General features: G+C 34.9%; 1 protein-coding gene and 1 long non-coding RNA gene across 28 annotated transcripts in view; both read right to left on the bottom strand.

Annotated features, from left to right (window-relative positions):
- Positions 1-17271, bottom strand: part of LOC136031053 (collagen alpha-1(XVIII) chain-like) — a 442617-nt gene that overhangs the window by 214154 nt on the left and 211192 nt on the right. The window lies entirely within an intron of this gene.
- Positions 4959-13580, bottom strand: LOC136031056 (uncharacterized). The gene is made up of 2 exons (XR_010618420.1): positions 6577-13580; positions 4959-5425 (listed from the first exon to the last, which is right to left on the bottom strand). It is a non-coding gene; the product is annotated as an uncharacterized LOC136031056 (long non-coding RNA).

Consider the following 17271-nt stretch of genomic DNA (forward strand, 5'->3'; position numbering starts at 1 on the left):
TCTAAAAATTCCTGCACCTGGAAAAAGTGCTCCCTTTGTCCCGCCCCTAAACCAAATCTGAAATACCAGAACGTATAGCAGTATCTGGAAAAAGAATTGGGAACAACTTTTCAGGTTTCATCCTAAAATACATTATTGTTTTGAAATACATGAAGTATGTGTGCCAGCAAGATGGATAAACAATTTTTAGACGAAAAAAACTGGATTTTTGCTAAGAAAAAAATAATACTGGCGAAAAATACAATCTTTTCAAGTTTTTGGTCCCACAGTATTATTGTTTTGAAACACAAGAACATTTACGAAAAAACTGGATTTTTGCTAAGAAAAAAATAATACTGGCGAAAAATACAATCTTTTCAAGCTTTTGGTCCCAAAGTATTATTGTTTTGACACACAAGAGCATTTACGAACAAAATGCCATTGTTTGAGACATGATAGAAACCAGATGTGATCGGTAAAATTAGCCGACATAAAACCTGAACTAATCCTTTTATTTTCGCTAATGTTTTTTTTCTTTTGACGGCTGACTCGTAAAATCTACTTTTTCTCAAATTTACATGAAATGAAATATCATGGCTGTAAAAGCTCTGACATAAGCTTGTATCTAAAATTTTTCTCGTCTGACGTTTCAAATGGTGAATTCTGGCGTCTTGTAAAACTGACGAAAATACCTGTTTTTACAGCAATATATATATATATATATATATATATATATATATATATATATATATATATATATATATATATATATATATATATATATATATATATATATATATATATATATATATATATATATATATATATATATATATATATCATGAAAAGAGAAATCACCAATGCAACAGCACAAACACAAAAAAAAAAGAAAAAAAAGAGAGACATAAGGAGAAAAGGAAGACTGTTTTCCTAAATTAGTGATTAATATAGACCAGCACTTGAATGAGGCCTTAACCCTACTCATCCATACAATCACATAGGTCAAACAGCATAGCCACACACAATCAACCATAAAGAATAATCCATGGCAGGCAGTCATGTCGTCAATAAGTATAAGTCGTCATTTACAAAACAATAGAAAAAATAATATAGACAAATAATTCAGAGGCAACACCCAACATAAGGGCTCATCAGGAGAATACACTGGCCTATATAGGGTTTCGCCACTCTAAATTCTCTACCCAGCACAGTGTTGTGGCTACCACAGAATATCCATGACATCCCAGCGTCAGGTATCACCCCCAAAATATATGCCTATGAAAGAAAAAAAAACAGCAAATGTAAAACAACCAAGTAAAACCAAAACAAGCGTATCCTGTTAATATATCCCTCCCTTTAGAAACAATAGGTAAACTAAATATTATAAATTTTACCAAATCACAAATATCAACACATTGCAAAAAACCTGAATGAACTAAACAATTATAGAATTCACCTTTACCATGTGGCTAATTTTTAAGAAAATCTGCTCAATTAGAAACACAATTCAAAATAAATGGCGCTGAGACAACATTTCTCGAACCTCCGAAATTAGTTGAAAATTTCTTTAAGTATTTCTAGACAATTCTTTTGATATTTATTTAAAAGTTCGTTATAATGAAAAGTAAATTTTTTAAATTGCCAAGTTAATTTATTTGCAGAAAAACCTCTTGATATCAATTTTTGGCTTAAGATTTTACATCTATTTTTAAAATCAATATAATTACTACAAATCCTTGCATAACGAAGTAACTGTGAGAAAAACGCAGAATATGTGATATTTGAGTGTATATTACTTTCAGGGAATGGGAAACTAATCACTTCAAAATCAATATCATCCGTTTTATTATACATTTTAAACCTTAATTTATTATTATCACAAATATTAATATTTAGATCTAAGAAATGATCTTCATGACCAGCGCCATGACTAGGCTCAAGAATAAGCTCTGATGGATATATATTTTTAGAAATATCAATGAAATCCTTACAATTTAAGACTAAAATATCATCTAAATATCTTTTATTATTTGACAAAGCATGTTTACCCTTCTTTGATAATTCAGCTGAAGTTTATGTTCTCCAGTAAGAAAGGAAAGGAAAAACTTGATGTTGAATTTATTAATATTATTATCTTGTAGCAAAAAATTTAACGTAGATCCAATAAAGTTCATATTAAACAAGAGCTAAGAGCTCACATGGCACTTGTGATGAGGTCGAAAAAGCCAAGAGCCATGAGCTCATATGGTATGAGGTCTGGCAAAATTCTAAGAATCAATAGACTGCTTTAAAAGGAAAATCAGAGGCTTAATGCCGGTTGGGATTTAAAATAAGAGCTTTGAGTCACAAGGTCCTTCTAAATATCAAATATCTTAAGGTTCGATCACCCACTCTTAAGTTAAAACAACCTCAATTTTTCAAATTTTTCCTCTCCCTTAGTCTCCCAGATGGTCGAATCGTGGAAAACGACTTTATAAAGTCAATTTGTGCAGCTTCCTGAAACGCCTGCCAATTTTCATCGTCCTAACACGCCCAGAAGCACCAAAATCGCCAAAGCACTGAACCCCATCCCCTAATTCCCCCAAAGAGATCAGATCCACTCCGGTTACGTCAGTAACGTATCTACGACATTTATAAGCGTTTTCTAAGATTTCCAGTTTCCCCATCCAACTCCTTCCAGTGTCAACACATTGGTCAGGATTTGAAATAATAGCTCTGAGACATGAGTGTCTTCTAAATATCAAATTTCATTAAGATCCGGTCACCCGCTCTGAAGTTAGAATACCTCAATTTTTCTAATTTTTTCAAATTAACAAACCCCAGCTCCCGTAAAGAGAATGGATACGTTCTAATTATGTCAATCACGTATCTATAACTTGTGCTTATTCTTCCCATCAGGTTTCATCCCGATCTCTCCACTCTAAGCGTTTTCCAAGATTTCTGGTTTCCCCCTCCAGCTCCCCCAATGTCACAGGACCTGATCGGGATTTAAAATGAGAGTTCTAAAGCACAAGATCCTTCTAAAAATCAAATTTCACTAAGGTCTTATCACCCGTTCGTAAGTTACAAATGCCTCATTTTTCCGAATTATTCCCCCCCCCCCCAACTCACCCAAAGAGAGCGGATCCAGTTCGGTTATTTCCGTCACGTATCTTGGACTTGTGCTTATACTTCCCGCCAAGTTTCATCCTTATTTCTCCGCTTTAAGCGTTTTCCAAGATTTCCGGTCCCGCCCTCCCCCAATGACACAGGATCCGGTCGGGATTTAAAATAAGAGATTTGAGTTACGAGGTCTTTCTAAATATGAAATTTCATTAAGATTCAATCCCTCCTTCGTAAGTTAAAAATACCTAATTTGTTTCTAACTTTTTAGAATTAATCCTTCCCCCCTCCCAACTCCCCCAAAGAGAGCAGATACTTTCCGGTTATGTCAATCACGTACCTAGGACTTGTGCTTATTTTTCCCACCAAGTTTCATCCCGATCTCTCCATTCTAAGCGTTTTCCAAGAATTTAGGTTCCCCCCTCCAACTCCCCGCAATGTCACCGGATCCAGTCAGGATTTAAAAACGGAGCTTTGAGACACTATATCCTTCCAAACATCAAATTTCATTAACATCCGATCACTCCTTCGTAAGTTAAAAGTACCTCATTTCTGGTATTTTTTTCTAATTAACCCTCCCCCACCTAATTCCCCCAAAGAGAGCAGATTCGTTCTGGTTATGTAAATCTCGTATATTTTTCCCACCAAGTTTCAGCCCGATCCCTCCACTCTAAGCGTTTTCCAAGATTTTAGGATCCCCCCAACCCAACTCCCCGCAATGTCACCGGATCCGGTCAGGATTCAAAATAAGAGGTTTGGGACACGATATCCTTCCAAATATCAAATTTAATTAAGATCCCATCGTCCATTCGTAAGTTAAAAATACTTCATTTTTTCTATTTTTACGAATTAATTGCCCCCCTCCACCGCCCAGATGGTCAAATCGGGAAAACGACCATTTTTAATTTAATCTGGTCCGGTCCCTGATACGCCTGCCAAATTTCATCGTCCTAGCTTACCTGGAAGTGCCTAAAGTAGCAAAACCGGGACAGACAGACAGACAGACCGACAGGCAGACGGACAAACCGACAGAATTTGCAATCGCTATATGTCACTTGGTAGATACCAAGTGCCATAAAAATGAGTAAAAAATTTTTCATCGTGGTAACTTCTCTATCGTAGAGTTAAAAATGAGCATCCACGATTATCCTTCTCGGTATGAATACGAAATTTCTCATTCTTGCATATATAGCTTGAAACTCTGTATAGTAGGGTTCCAAATTTAGTGACATGATTTTCATCTAGATCAGTCACCGGGACAGACAGACAGACAGACAGAAACTCTGTATAGTAGGGTTCCAAATTTAGTGACATGATTTTCATCTAGATCGGTCACCTTTTGGGGGGTTTTTGTCTCAAATTCTTATAGGTATTCAACTTTTGGTAGGAAACTTGAATTTAGCGAATTGTGCGTGTTTATAAATACCGCAAAAAGCTAGTTCTTTTGATGCGTCCATTGTTATTAAAACTACTTGTTTATGTCCAATTACTGCTACATCGTTACCGCGAATTGTTTCATTTAATAGAAGGATCAATACCAGCCGAAGATACAAATATTTCCAAATCTGGTTCAAATCAGAAGCTAACCGAATATTTTCTCCTCAAGACGGCAGTTTCGTTCATCTGCCAACGTGAAATTTGGCTCCTGTCAGTGCCCACTATGAGCCGGACTATTAAATTCACACTTAAAGCCAATAAAAAATTATTTTAAAACACCAAATCTGATTTGCAGTTTTATATACATATATTTATCTATATTGCAGTAAGAGGTTACCTGACCCTTCTAAACAAGCTTATAAATAATGAGACAAAATTATTTCCAAACCAATTATCCACGTGGGCCACATGTTCCATAAATAAACTATTCAAATTTGAACAAATTTGAACAAATTAACTTCTGAAAGTAGAGTTGTTTTACGATTATAAAATGAAATAAATATAGAGGTTAAGCACAATTACTACAAGCGTAACAAACTCCCAGTTATTCTTAGGTATGATGGTAATTGGTATTACAAATTGCTTTAATTCTATTTCTAGTTTGCTGACTGTTTATCTTGTATCTATCTGAAGGTCAGAAGCCCTTATATTACCGACATCATTGAACATATTTCAGTTCAGCTCAATGTGGTAAGTCATTACTTTTATGGGTAATCCGTGTTACATATGACAAAAAAAAATCTAATCATAATTACTGATATGCAAATCCATAAAAAATTAAGACACGCAAACTAAAAATTTTGTCCTCTTCTGTTTCCATAGATTAAACATTCAAATTAAATATAAATGGCAGTTATAGGGCTTAAAACAAACATAAATAATACTAATTATTATGGGAAACCCTCACCTTCAGAAATGCTTCAGAAAGTTGCTTCAGAAATTTACTAAGTGACCCTATGAGTATTCTCAATGAAATTGGAAGTGAGGCTTTGGACCTAGATATGACCGTAAACCCCTTTAAGTCCATGATAATGCCGATTTGTTTCCTCAAATCCTCGCCCTGTTTTCTTAATCCTATCCCTCCTGAAATTTATGCATCCTCGGTTAAATTACTTGGAGTCACAATTTCTTCAAATTTAAAGTGGGATATCCATGTTAAAGATATTATCCATAAAGCTAATGCATCTATCGCCCTCCTTAAGCTCCTAAATAAACATAGCGTCCCCCCTTCTCACTCCTTAAGGTTGTACACGTCTTTTGTCCGTCCGCATCTTGAATATGCTTGTCCAGTTTGGCACCCTGGCATCTCCCGTGAAGAATCAGACAAAATTGAGTCAATTCAAAAAAGAGCCTTGCGAATAATTTTCAAAAAAGGCAAGGTGCCTTACTCTCTGCTCCTAAAAAAAGCTAGTTTGGAAACTCTTGAGCGAAGGAGGTCGTCGTTGTGCCTCCGTTTTTCAAAAAATGCAATAACGAACCCTCGGACGGCAAGTATTTTCCCCAAACGTCACTCACCATCCAGATTACGACAGCCTCGAGCTGTTTCTGAGCCTATCCCAGTTTTGTCTCCCATTCGCTGCGTTACTTCCAGATATGAAAAAACCTTTGTCCCCTTCATCACAGAAAAAATAAATAAAATAGCCAACTAGTTTCTCCTCCCCCCCCCTTTTTTTGTGAGGTGCTTTAGGTCGTTACACTAATTTGCTTGCCTCCCGCTGTTTTGGTTTAGTTTCCCTTTTAATTCATATGTGTTTTTCGTGTGTTTTATGCTTCGTTCTTTTTTTGTGAGTTTTTGGACTTTTTTTAGTGTCCCTTTTAATTTGTAGATATATATGTTTATTTCTTGTTCATTTCTGTGTTATTATACTTTTTTTGTCCCATTTCCTTTTTTTCTGACTTATATATTTTTTTGACTCATAATTTGATTATTTATTATTATTAGCTTTGTGTTTTTTGCTTTGTTTGTTTTATTAGTCGACTCCGAAGTCCGAATTCGGCCCTTTGAGGGCTTGTGATAGTGATTTTTTCGAAATAAATATCTTATCTTATCTTATCTACCTTGGACCACACACTCCTTAAGATAAACTTTAACTAAAATTCCATCGAGAGTCTGGATACTATCTGTGATATGTTGAAACTTTTGAGTAAAGAATAGGTTATCTACGTCTAGGGACACACCAGGGGCGTGTCCAGGATTTTGTGAGAGGTGGAGGGGTTGAAAAAAATCAAAAAATCAAAATAAGTTCTTATAAATTTTTATTACGTCTTTACTAGTAAGACAAACATTTCGGGAAAGAGGCGGGGTTTAAGCCCATTAACCTTTCCTATGAATACGGCCTTGATACGGACCTCCGTATCCACGATGATTTATGTTTGTTTTCATTATTGACGTCAGTTTTCACTTTGAGTCGAAAGAACTTGTAGAGTTCAGGCCTCATTTAAGTACTGAACTATATTAATTACTAAAGTAGGAAAGCAGTCTTCCTTTCTCCTTCTGTCTTTTCTTTTGTTTATATGTTTTTTTTTTGTTTTTTTTTTTTTTTTTTGTTTTTTTTGTGTATGTTTATTTCTGTGTTTGTGCTGTTGCATTGGTGATTTCTTTTTTAATTATATAATCTCTGTACACAGGCAATAATTGTATATTTATTTATTTTATGTATGTATGTATTTTTTTTTCTGAAAACGGAACAGTTATGAAGTATAAAGGTGTCAAATAAACTGGCTTTTGGTATCCAAAATCAAGTAAAAATATTTAATTATGTATTTTCATTTGATTTTCTTAATCTTAATTTTAATGTTCTACTTTGGACAAATTACTTTGACAGTGCGTTACTTCTAATAAACACCCGAGTCTAAAGGCATTAAATAGTTTGGTGTTTGATAACCAAGTTCACAACCGTCAATAATGTTAAAAAATATCCGTCAAACGCTTCGGCATTGCTCAACAGAACTGAATGCTGGGAGTTTATATCTTAAGTAGGCCATTGTTTTGTGTATTAATTACTTACTTTTTTCTTTTATATACTTTTAATTTAATTGACATACTTTTTCCAATGCCTTTAGAAAAATGTATATCTCTAATTTTCATTAAATAAAGAAAAAAAAATCAACTGAAAGTAGGGAGCAACATTAAAAATTAAAACGAACATAAATTAGTACGTATATGAGAGGATTCGCCCCCCTCCTCAATACCTCGCTCTTCAGGCAATAGTTTTTTGGCTTTAAAAAAAAGTTACTTATTGTTCTAATTAGAAGATTCTTTTCTTTCAGAAGTCATTTTTAAAGAATTGTGAAAAAGCTTAAACTTTTGCGTAAATATCGAGGTTCTGGGTCAATAAGATCGCACCACGAAAAAAAAAAAAAAAATAAACACGCATCCGTGATTTTTCTTCTGGCAAAAATTTCAAAATTCAACATTTTTGCAAATATGAGATAAGAGCTACCTCTAAAGTAGGGTTCTTTGATACGCTGAATCTGATGGTGTGAATTCTATGACTTCAAGGGGTCTTTCCCTTTGTGTTCAAAAATTGTACAAATTTTCTCAGGCTCGTAGCTTTTGATGGGTAAGACTAAACTTATTTATTTGGAATCAGCATAATAAGTCTATTCTTTTTATCTATCTATTGGTATGAAACTGCTTACAGTTCATTACCACAAACTGTTTGATTACCCATCAAAATCCAAACAAAGATTATTGAAATATTGATCGTTTTTTCTGCATTATCAAAACTATTCTATTCAAAAAACTTTACAGTCTCATGAAATGTAATCAAACAGATAGAAAAGGTTTTTCAACTAAAGTAAGGAGCAAGTTTAAAACTTAAACCAAATATGAATTACTCTGTACATAAGGAGACTGCCCCCTTCTCAGCACCTTGCTCATTGACAAAAGTTTTTAGTGCTTTGATTTTTTTTTTCCAATTGCAAATTTTCTTTATAAATTTGGAAAAAAGCCCTACTTCACAGTAAAAAGTAAGTAGCTAAGGAGGAGACAGTCCCCTTCATGCAAAGATAATTCAAATAGGTTTCAACTATGTTCCGTGCTTTCAGTTGAGAAGCTCTTTTTTTTTTTAATTTCTGATTGCTTTCCAAATCATACCCATGCCTAACGAAGATATAATTTGAGGCAAATTATATCTACCGATTATATCTACCGATATAATTTGAGGCAGATTATTATACCGATTGCAAATTTTCTTTAAAAATTTGGAAAAAAGCCAAACTTAACAGTAAAAGTAAGTAGCTAAGGAGAAGACAGCCCCTTTATGCAAAGATAATCTGTTCAAATAGGTTTCAACTTCATTCCTTGCTTTGAGTTGAAAAGATCTTTTTTATTTAATTTCTGATTGTTTTCCAAATCATACCCATGCCTAACGAAGATATAATTTGAGGGAAAGGTCCCTTTAATCCCTAGTTAGTTGCTTTTAAAATGTGCAAGTCGATAGTTATACGTTGATTAGTACCCTCCTACTGTTAAATTTGCAATTTCAATTTTGGATAAAATTTGAATATGCTTAAAAAATTGGCGATGGATAGTAATATTGGTGAAATGTACTTGTTAATATTGCTACTCAAGAATTTCGGTTGGATGAAAAGGAGCATTATTGTTTGTATGAATGGAAATTCTGTGAGACTTTTGATATTTTACATAACTGAAGTCATCAAAACCTCTACAATAAGATTTTCTTATCGATAAATACGTCACATACATTTTTTAAATATACTGAAGTACTTCATGTAAATAGAAAAAGAAAATAATACCATTTAAAATTGCTGAATACTTAGTTCCTAGTAATATTTGCGACCCCAAAGAAATTTCGCGGTGGGAATGATGATGACCTGCCTTGCCTTTTCCACCTCTGTACTTGTAGATATCGGTAAATCTTCACAGTTCCTAGCAGTATTTGCCACCCCGAAGAAATTTTACGGTGGGGGTGATGATGACCTGCCTTGCCTTTTCCAGCTCTGTACTGGTAGATATGGGAATGTAACATACTAGCTGTGTAGAAAACTTTTTTTTTAATTTCTACTCCCCCTTACCTCCTTCAACATTTATCTGAAGCCTCATGAAAAGTAAGCAGCCTGTCGATTAAAGCCTAAAATATAGTTATTGATGTTTTTAAATCAATTAGCTTCTCAGGATTTTAATTCGATTACAAATTCGTCCTCTTTGGGGTAAAGTCGTAGTTTGGTGCCCTAAACCACCTAAACTGTCACCCAGCCACCACTGCTATTCTGGCGTCTGACCCCTTGAAAATTTTCTGCCGGTGCCCTTAGTCTATTTCTTAGCTATCTCATTAGTGAGATAATCGGAAAACCTACTTAGCCATTTCCCGCCATTACACCCATCTACTTAGCCATTACCGCTGTCTACTTAGCCATTTTTGCCAGTTATAGCGAAATTTACCATTTCGGTAAATCGGAAAATTTACCGAAATGGTGACTAGAAGGATTCCCGGTAAGTATACCTTTATCTTTATAAATACTTAGTCCGTGATTGGAAAAGCATTATATACATTTTTCCTCTTAAAAGATCCCAGCAGAATGGCAGTTACTCACTGAGCCAGATAAGCCAAGTTTATGTGCCCCCTGAGCATCCAAAATGTATCATTTTTAGCCCCAAAGTGTTCATCTTGATATCTTAAAAGCTAAGGTTATTATTGCTTTGTTTTTGTTTTTTTTACCAGCAGTATTATTGATAAAAAGACGCTTTTTAAACTCTTTAAAAGCGACCAGTTAACATTAAATATAATGAAAAAAAAAATCCGTATTAAACATTCACACAAAACGACTAAGTGAGGAAGCGCAAAACACATATAAACAGGTAAATCCATTTCTTTGGAGAATATCCTCTACTTACGACATCTCTGGCAAAACCTGGATGTTGAAAAAAAAAACACTGAGAAAAAGCATTACTTTATTGAAAAGTAATTCTTGTTTTTACCAACTATAAATCCAGTTAGGAATTGTTTTGTTTTGTGTCTTACAACATCTGTCCCCTTTTTTTGCGTCCCAAATTTCTAAAATGTGTCACATTTTTGCCCTTTTATGTCATTGTGTCCCGGCACATCGAAATGTGGCCTTATGACATAAGAAGAGTCTAATTGGCAACCATGCTCTGAGCATTATGAGAACTTTTATTAGAGACTCGAAGAAGAAGCCTCTTTACAAGATGAGGGAAGAATCAATGACGTGAACATCCGCTTTGGACAATGTGATATCTATCAAAAGGATGACACTGCCTTTGTTACACGGAAATCCGTCAAAAGCGCGTCATGTCCCTAGATAAGCCTTTCAAATACCCTGTCAATGGTATAAAAGGGCATAATTACGCCTGCTGATATCAAAGGGGCTAGTGAGGTCTGCTTCTTTCATGATTTATAGCCATTGAAAACTGTTTACATAATATGATACGATTCATAGATCTTGCACAAAGAATTTTCCTTTCGCGCAATTTCGATCTATTGTTGGGAAGATGTTGCAATATTGTTCACGAGTAACAGTTTGTGATTCAATCCAGGAGTGATACAAAACTACTTGAGATAGATGGCTGGACTGCTCTTCTGAGATGGCAAAAACTCACAGGCGTCAATTAATAACGTCTATTATCAATTAGTAACACATCTTCGTTTTTTGCTCGTCCGATATGTAAAAAATGCGGAAAATTAAGCCGCACCCAAGTCATCATTACTGTACACCAGGGCTAAGGACAGATAATTGTAAGTTACCTCACCCCCTCTATCAGCCATCGCTGTTTTGCAGACATCAGCAATCAACAGACCAGTGCTGAAACCCACATTTGATACATGTAATTCAAAACCTGATTTACACTTTTATATATCCAACTACTTTTTGCTTCAATTTAAAAGCTATTAAGCAAAAAAAAAGTTGTTTTCTACTGAGAGTAAGAAGCAACATTAAAACTTAAAAAGAACAGAAATTATTCTGTATATAAGGGGGGTTAAACTCTCTGCAATGTCCCTCTCTTCGCGCTAAAGTTTTTTAAGTAATTTTAAAAAGGTTCTGATTCTAAGTAAACGGCCCTTGGTTTCCCTTAGAGCATCTCCAAATGTAAAATTGGGATCCCCAACGAATAAGTAAGACGACTAAAATGAATTTCGTATAAGAAATCTGGCAAATTTCCCCTGTGTAAAATTTTCCCTGGAAAGCTCAACCCGGAAACTCCAATTTTCAATGAGAAATTTTCCCCGTAGTAACTCCATCCACAGACCCCTCCCCCTCTCCCCCGAAAAATGTTGGCACACTTTCTAATAGCAAATACTATGAGTACACAATGGACAACTTTCTTATCTTGCGGCCCTTCCTCCGGGGGGCTCTGGGGGCCATGTCATTCTCGAAGACATATTTTTGGGTCTTTAAACTACTGAACAAAACGGCTATCTCAAAATCTTGATCAGACCATTTTAGGGGGAAAGGGCATGGGAGGGTGGCTAGTTGCTTTTCAGTTTTTTGGTCACTTAAAAGGGCACTAGAACTTTAAGTGTCTGTTCAAATGAGTCTTCTGCCAATCTTCTAGGACTATTGGTTCGATAAGATCAACTCTGAGAAGAACAAAGAAAAAACAACAACAAATAAACAGGCACAGGCGCAGAACGAAGATCCTCGATCTTTGTTCTGCCGAAAAAAATATAAAATGACACTGCCTCTGCTAAATTTATTTAGAAAGAATGTTCAAAACGCTGTATCCTTTAAGTAGTAATTATGAAAAGTTCCTTTAAATGATGTGTCAGATGAGGTGCAAAAACTGACGTTATTCCCGTAGGGACAAAACAAACATTATTTTAGAAGTCATGAGGTTTCTTTAAAAGGTGACAAATTTATACCAAGATTAACACGTTTACCATGTTTTGTCCCAAAGTTCAAGGATAGGGTTGGAACATTCAGGAACAGTTTTTTTTCTCTTTTGGAGGGCACTGGGATAAGGGAATTTGGACTTTCCCAAAGAAGGGGACAAACTATGTCGTAAGCTGCGGGGTTTTTTTTCGTCTGTCGTGGGAGAAACTATTTGACGAGCCTAAGAAATTGAAAGATTTATAGAGGGGAGAATATGCAAAAGGTCTCATATTAGAGGATCGATTTCACAAAACGAAAGAAGAAAACTGTAGCCAAAATTTTTCAGCTTCAATTAGTCTGCAAATGAAGAGAAGATGTTTAGATTGCTCTGCCATTCGTACATGATAATGAGCAGATAGGCTGTCTTACAATTTAAAATTGCTAAATCATTGTATTTAAGTAATTTTAAGTGAACCAACAACAACAAGTTAAATATGTCTTTTCTGTTTGTGAAAAGAAGTAAAGGTTTGAATTCAAAACTTCACGCTCTGCTAGTATCTAATTGATTTTTTTTCGTTAGAGCCAAAATGAGTACAAGGCTAAGTTTTCTTTTTTGGCCTCTAATGGTTTGGGTCTTACTTCCCTGACTAACAAATAAGGCTGGGTACTTTAATATTTCTTGATCGTAATTTGGGACTAACAGCAGAAAACCTGAATCAACTAAGTGATTTTTTATCTTTAGAAGCGTCCATATTTCCAAACTAAATTCCAAATAATATTTTTCCAAAATAAAGTTTAGCAGCCAAAAGGAACGAAAAAGATGCATTGCTGTTAAACAAATTTTCCAGATTCAAACACATATAGCTTATGAGTTTTGTTACTTACGTGTTATAGTGACCATACCAAAGAAATGAAGTTAGGTTAATCCTAATGAAATATACCAACATATGATCAAAATACAAAACTTTGGTAGCAAAATAATGGAAAATAAAACGGAATTACGGAAAACAGGCCGCCCGGAACGCTTTATATTAAATACCTAACTTAACCACCTCTATATATTAAATATTTAATTAAAACGTACATGCGTAGTTACGTTTATATAAATCATGCTAAGTTGATAATCTCCAACTGGACACAGAGAACCGGCTTCATTACAGATTAAATAAAAAAAAAAACAATTTTTTTAGCTGAAAGTAAGGAGCGACATTAAAACTTAAAACGAACAGAAATTACTCCGTATATGAAATGGGTTGTCCCCTCCGCAGTCCCACGCTCTTTACGCTAAAGTTTTTAATTGTTTTAAAAAGTAGAATTGTGGCAGAGTCAAACTTTAGCGTAAAGAGCGAGGGATTGCGGAGGGGACAACTCATTTCATATACGGAGTAATTTCTGTTAGTTTTAAGTTTTAATGTCGCTCCTTACTTTCAGCCAAAAAAATTGGTTTTTTTTTTATTTAATTTCTGAACGTTTTTGAGTTAATGCATGTTTGGTTTTGGCTCTCCGCACATAAATTATTAAAATGAAATTTGTATATTAATTCTTTTTTTGGCTAAATGGCTTTCTCTTAGTTTTGATCAGACGATTTTGAGAAATAAGGGGTGGAGAAGGAGGCCTAGTTGCCCTCCAATTTTTCGGTTACTTAAAAAGGCAACTAGAACTTTTAATTTTTAACGAACGTTTTTATTAGTAAAAAATATACGTAACTTAAGAATTAACTTACGTAAGAAACTTTCATAACCTTATATTTTTATTATGTATACGAGGGGGTTTGTACCCTCGTTAATACCTCGCTCTTTACACTAAATCGTAAGTTTTGTCCCAATTCTTTAAGAATGACCCCTGAATCAGAAAGGCCGTAGAATAAATAGTTGAAATTACTAAAAATACTTTAGCATAAAGAGCGAGGTATTTATCTCCTCCTAAATACCTCGCTCTTTATGCTAAAGTATTTTTAGAACCCCTCATATGCGTCATAATCTCTGTTCGTTTTAAGTTTCAATGCTACTTCTTCCTTTCATTTGAAAAAACGTTTTCATGTTTATTTTTCATTGTTTTCTTATAGTAATGCTAGAGAATACTGCGCCCTTGTCATTGAATTTTTCTTCCCCCATGACAGATTCCTCCAAAGAAAGATCCTCCAGCATAGCCCCCTCTCCTCAGCCCCACCCCCAAACAAAATAAAATCCCCCTGAAAAAGTCTGTACACTTCCCAATAACCATTACTATATGTAAACAATGGTCAAAGTTTTTAACTTGCAGCCCCTCCCCCAGGGATTGTGGGGGAGTGAGTCATCCCTAAAGACATAGTTATTATGGTTTTCGACTATGCTGAACAAAATGGCTATCTCAAAGTTCTGATCCGTTAACTTTGGAAAAAATGAGCGTGGGAGGGGGCCTAGATGCCCTCCAATTTTTTTGGTCACTTAAAAAGGGCACTAGAACTTTTCATTTCCGTTAGAATGAGCCCTCTTGCAACATTATAGGACCACTTGGTCGATACGATGACCCCTGGGGAAAAGAAAAATAAAACAAAAAAAACAAATAAACACGCACCCGTGATTTATCTTCTGGCAAAAAATACAAAATTCCACATTTTTGTAGATAGGAGCTTGAAACTTCTACAGTATGGTTCTCTGATACGCTGAATCGGATGGTGTCATTTTTGTTAAGATCCTACGACTTTTAGGGGATGTTTCCCCCTATTTTCCTAAATAAGGCAAATTTTCTCAGGCTCGTAACTTTTGATCGGTAAGACTAAACTTTATGAACCTTATATATTTAAAATCAGCATTAAAATGCGATTCTTTTGATGTAGCAATTGGAATATCAAAATTCCATTTTTTAGAGTTTTGATTACTATTGAGTAAATTTGATACCGAAAACAGTGTGGTCGCTATAACGCGTAAATAACAGAGTTTTTATAGTATACCATAACAGGTGCATTAAAATCAAAACAACAAATAGCGATTTTTTTTTATCCTGGCTGCGATTCATTTTTAATGGACATGGTCATATTTGGCTCTGAATGCTCACTTCGCAATTCAGGGATCCTAATTAATGCACTGATTCTTTCAAGAATTTAAATTCTTATTTGGAAATAATCATAATACTGCTCAACAGTGTGCAATAAATGAATTTGACATAAGGTAACTAAGGTAACTTAAACCTGTTAAACACATTTCCCACACTAAAGCATATTAGAAAGCAACAGATATTCAGTTTATTTGCCAGTGGATTGGTGCATTAAAATCAAAATCAGTGATGACTCTTTTCTTAGATTCTATGTGCTATTAATTTTGAAGAACTGGGTTAAATTGGTCCCTGAGTATTCAATCTGTGCTTCGAGGATCCAAACTACGCGTTGGTACTATCAACAATTGATATTGAGGAATATGTTATTGGGGAATATTCCCCATTGGGGAATATGCACAATGCATTTTTAACCTTAGAGCAAGCAATAAAAGAGCCAAAATATCAAATTTGTCAAACAGTTCGTGGTAACGAACTGTGATAAGGAGCGACCCGGCTCAATAGTAACCAAAACTCTAAAAATGGAATTTTGATAACAATAGCTACAGCAAAAGAATCGCATTTTAATGCTGATTTTAAATATATAAGTTTCATCGAGTTTAGACTTACCCATCGAAAGTTAGGAGCCTGAGATAATTTGCCTTATTTTAGAAAATAGGGAAAACACCCCCTAAAAGTCATAGAATCTTAACGAAAATAACACCATCAGATTCAGCGCATCAGAGAACCTTGTTGTAGAAATTTCAAGCTCCTATCTACAAAAATGTGGAAGTTTGTGTTTTTTGCCAGACGGCAGATCAAGGATGCGTGTTTATTTGTTAATTTTTTTTTTCCCAGGGGTGATCGTATCGACCCAGTGGTCCTATAATGTTGCGAGAGTGCTCATTCTAACGGAAATGAATAGTTCTAGTGCCCTTTTTAAGTGACCAAAAATATTGGAGGGCACCTAGGCCACCTCCCACGCTAATTATTTTCCCAAAGTCAACGGATCAAACTTCTGAGATAGGCATTTTATTCAGCGTAGTCGAAAAACCTTATAACTATGTCTTTGGGGACGACGTACTCCCCCACAGTCCCCGTGGGAGGGGCTACAAGTTACAAACTTTGACCAGTGCTTACATATAGTAATGGTTAATGGGAAGTGTACAGACGTTTTCAGGGGGATTTTTGGTTGGTGGAGGGCTTGAGAAGAGGGGGATATGTTGAGTGGAGCTTTCCATCGAGGAATTGGTCATGGGGGAAGAAAATTTCCATGAAGGGAGCGCAGGATTTTCTAACATTAAAAAAAAAAACAATGAAAAAATAAATATGAATAAGTTTTTTCAACTGGAAGTAAGGGGCAGCATTAAAACTTAAAACGAACAGAAATTATTACACATATGAGGGGCTCACCTCCTCCTAATACCTCGCTCTTTACGTATTTTTATACGCTAAAGTATTTTTAGTAATTTCAACTATTTATTCTATGGCTTTTTTTTATTCAGGGGTCATTCTTAATGAATTGGGACAAAATTTAAGCTTTAGTGTAAAGAGCGAGGTACTGACGAGGGGGTGAACCACCTCATATATGTAATAAAAACACGAGAATACAAAAGTTCGTTACTTAAGCTAATTTATAAGTTACGTATATCTTTTACTAATACAAACATTCCTAAAAAATAAGTTCTAGTTGCCTTTTTAAGTAACCAAAAAATCGGAGGGCAACTAGGCTTCCTCCCCCGCTCCTTTTTTCTCAAGATCATTCGGTCAAACCAATGAGAAAGCCATTTAGCCAAAAAAAAAAAAATATGCAAATTTCGCTTTAATTATTCCTCTGCGGAGAGCCAAAATCAAAACATGCATTGATTCAAAAACGTTCAGAAATTTAATAAAAAAAAAAGTTTTCTTAACGGAAAGCAAGGAGCGACATTAAAACTTAAAACGAAC

Source organism: Artemia franciscana, chromosome 9 (genome assembly GCF_032884065.1).
Source record: "Artemia franciscana chromosome 9, ASM3288406v1, whole genome shotgun sequence".
In the NCBI taxonomy this organism is placed as follows: Eukaryota; Metazoa; Arthropoda; class Branchiopoda; order Anostraca; family Artemiidae; genus Artemia; species Artemia franciscana.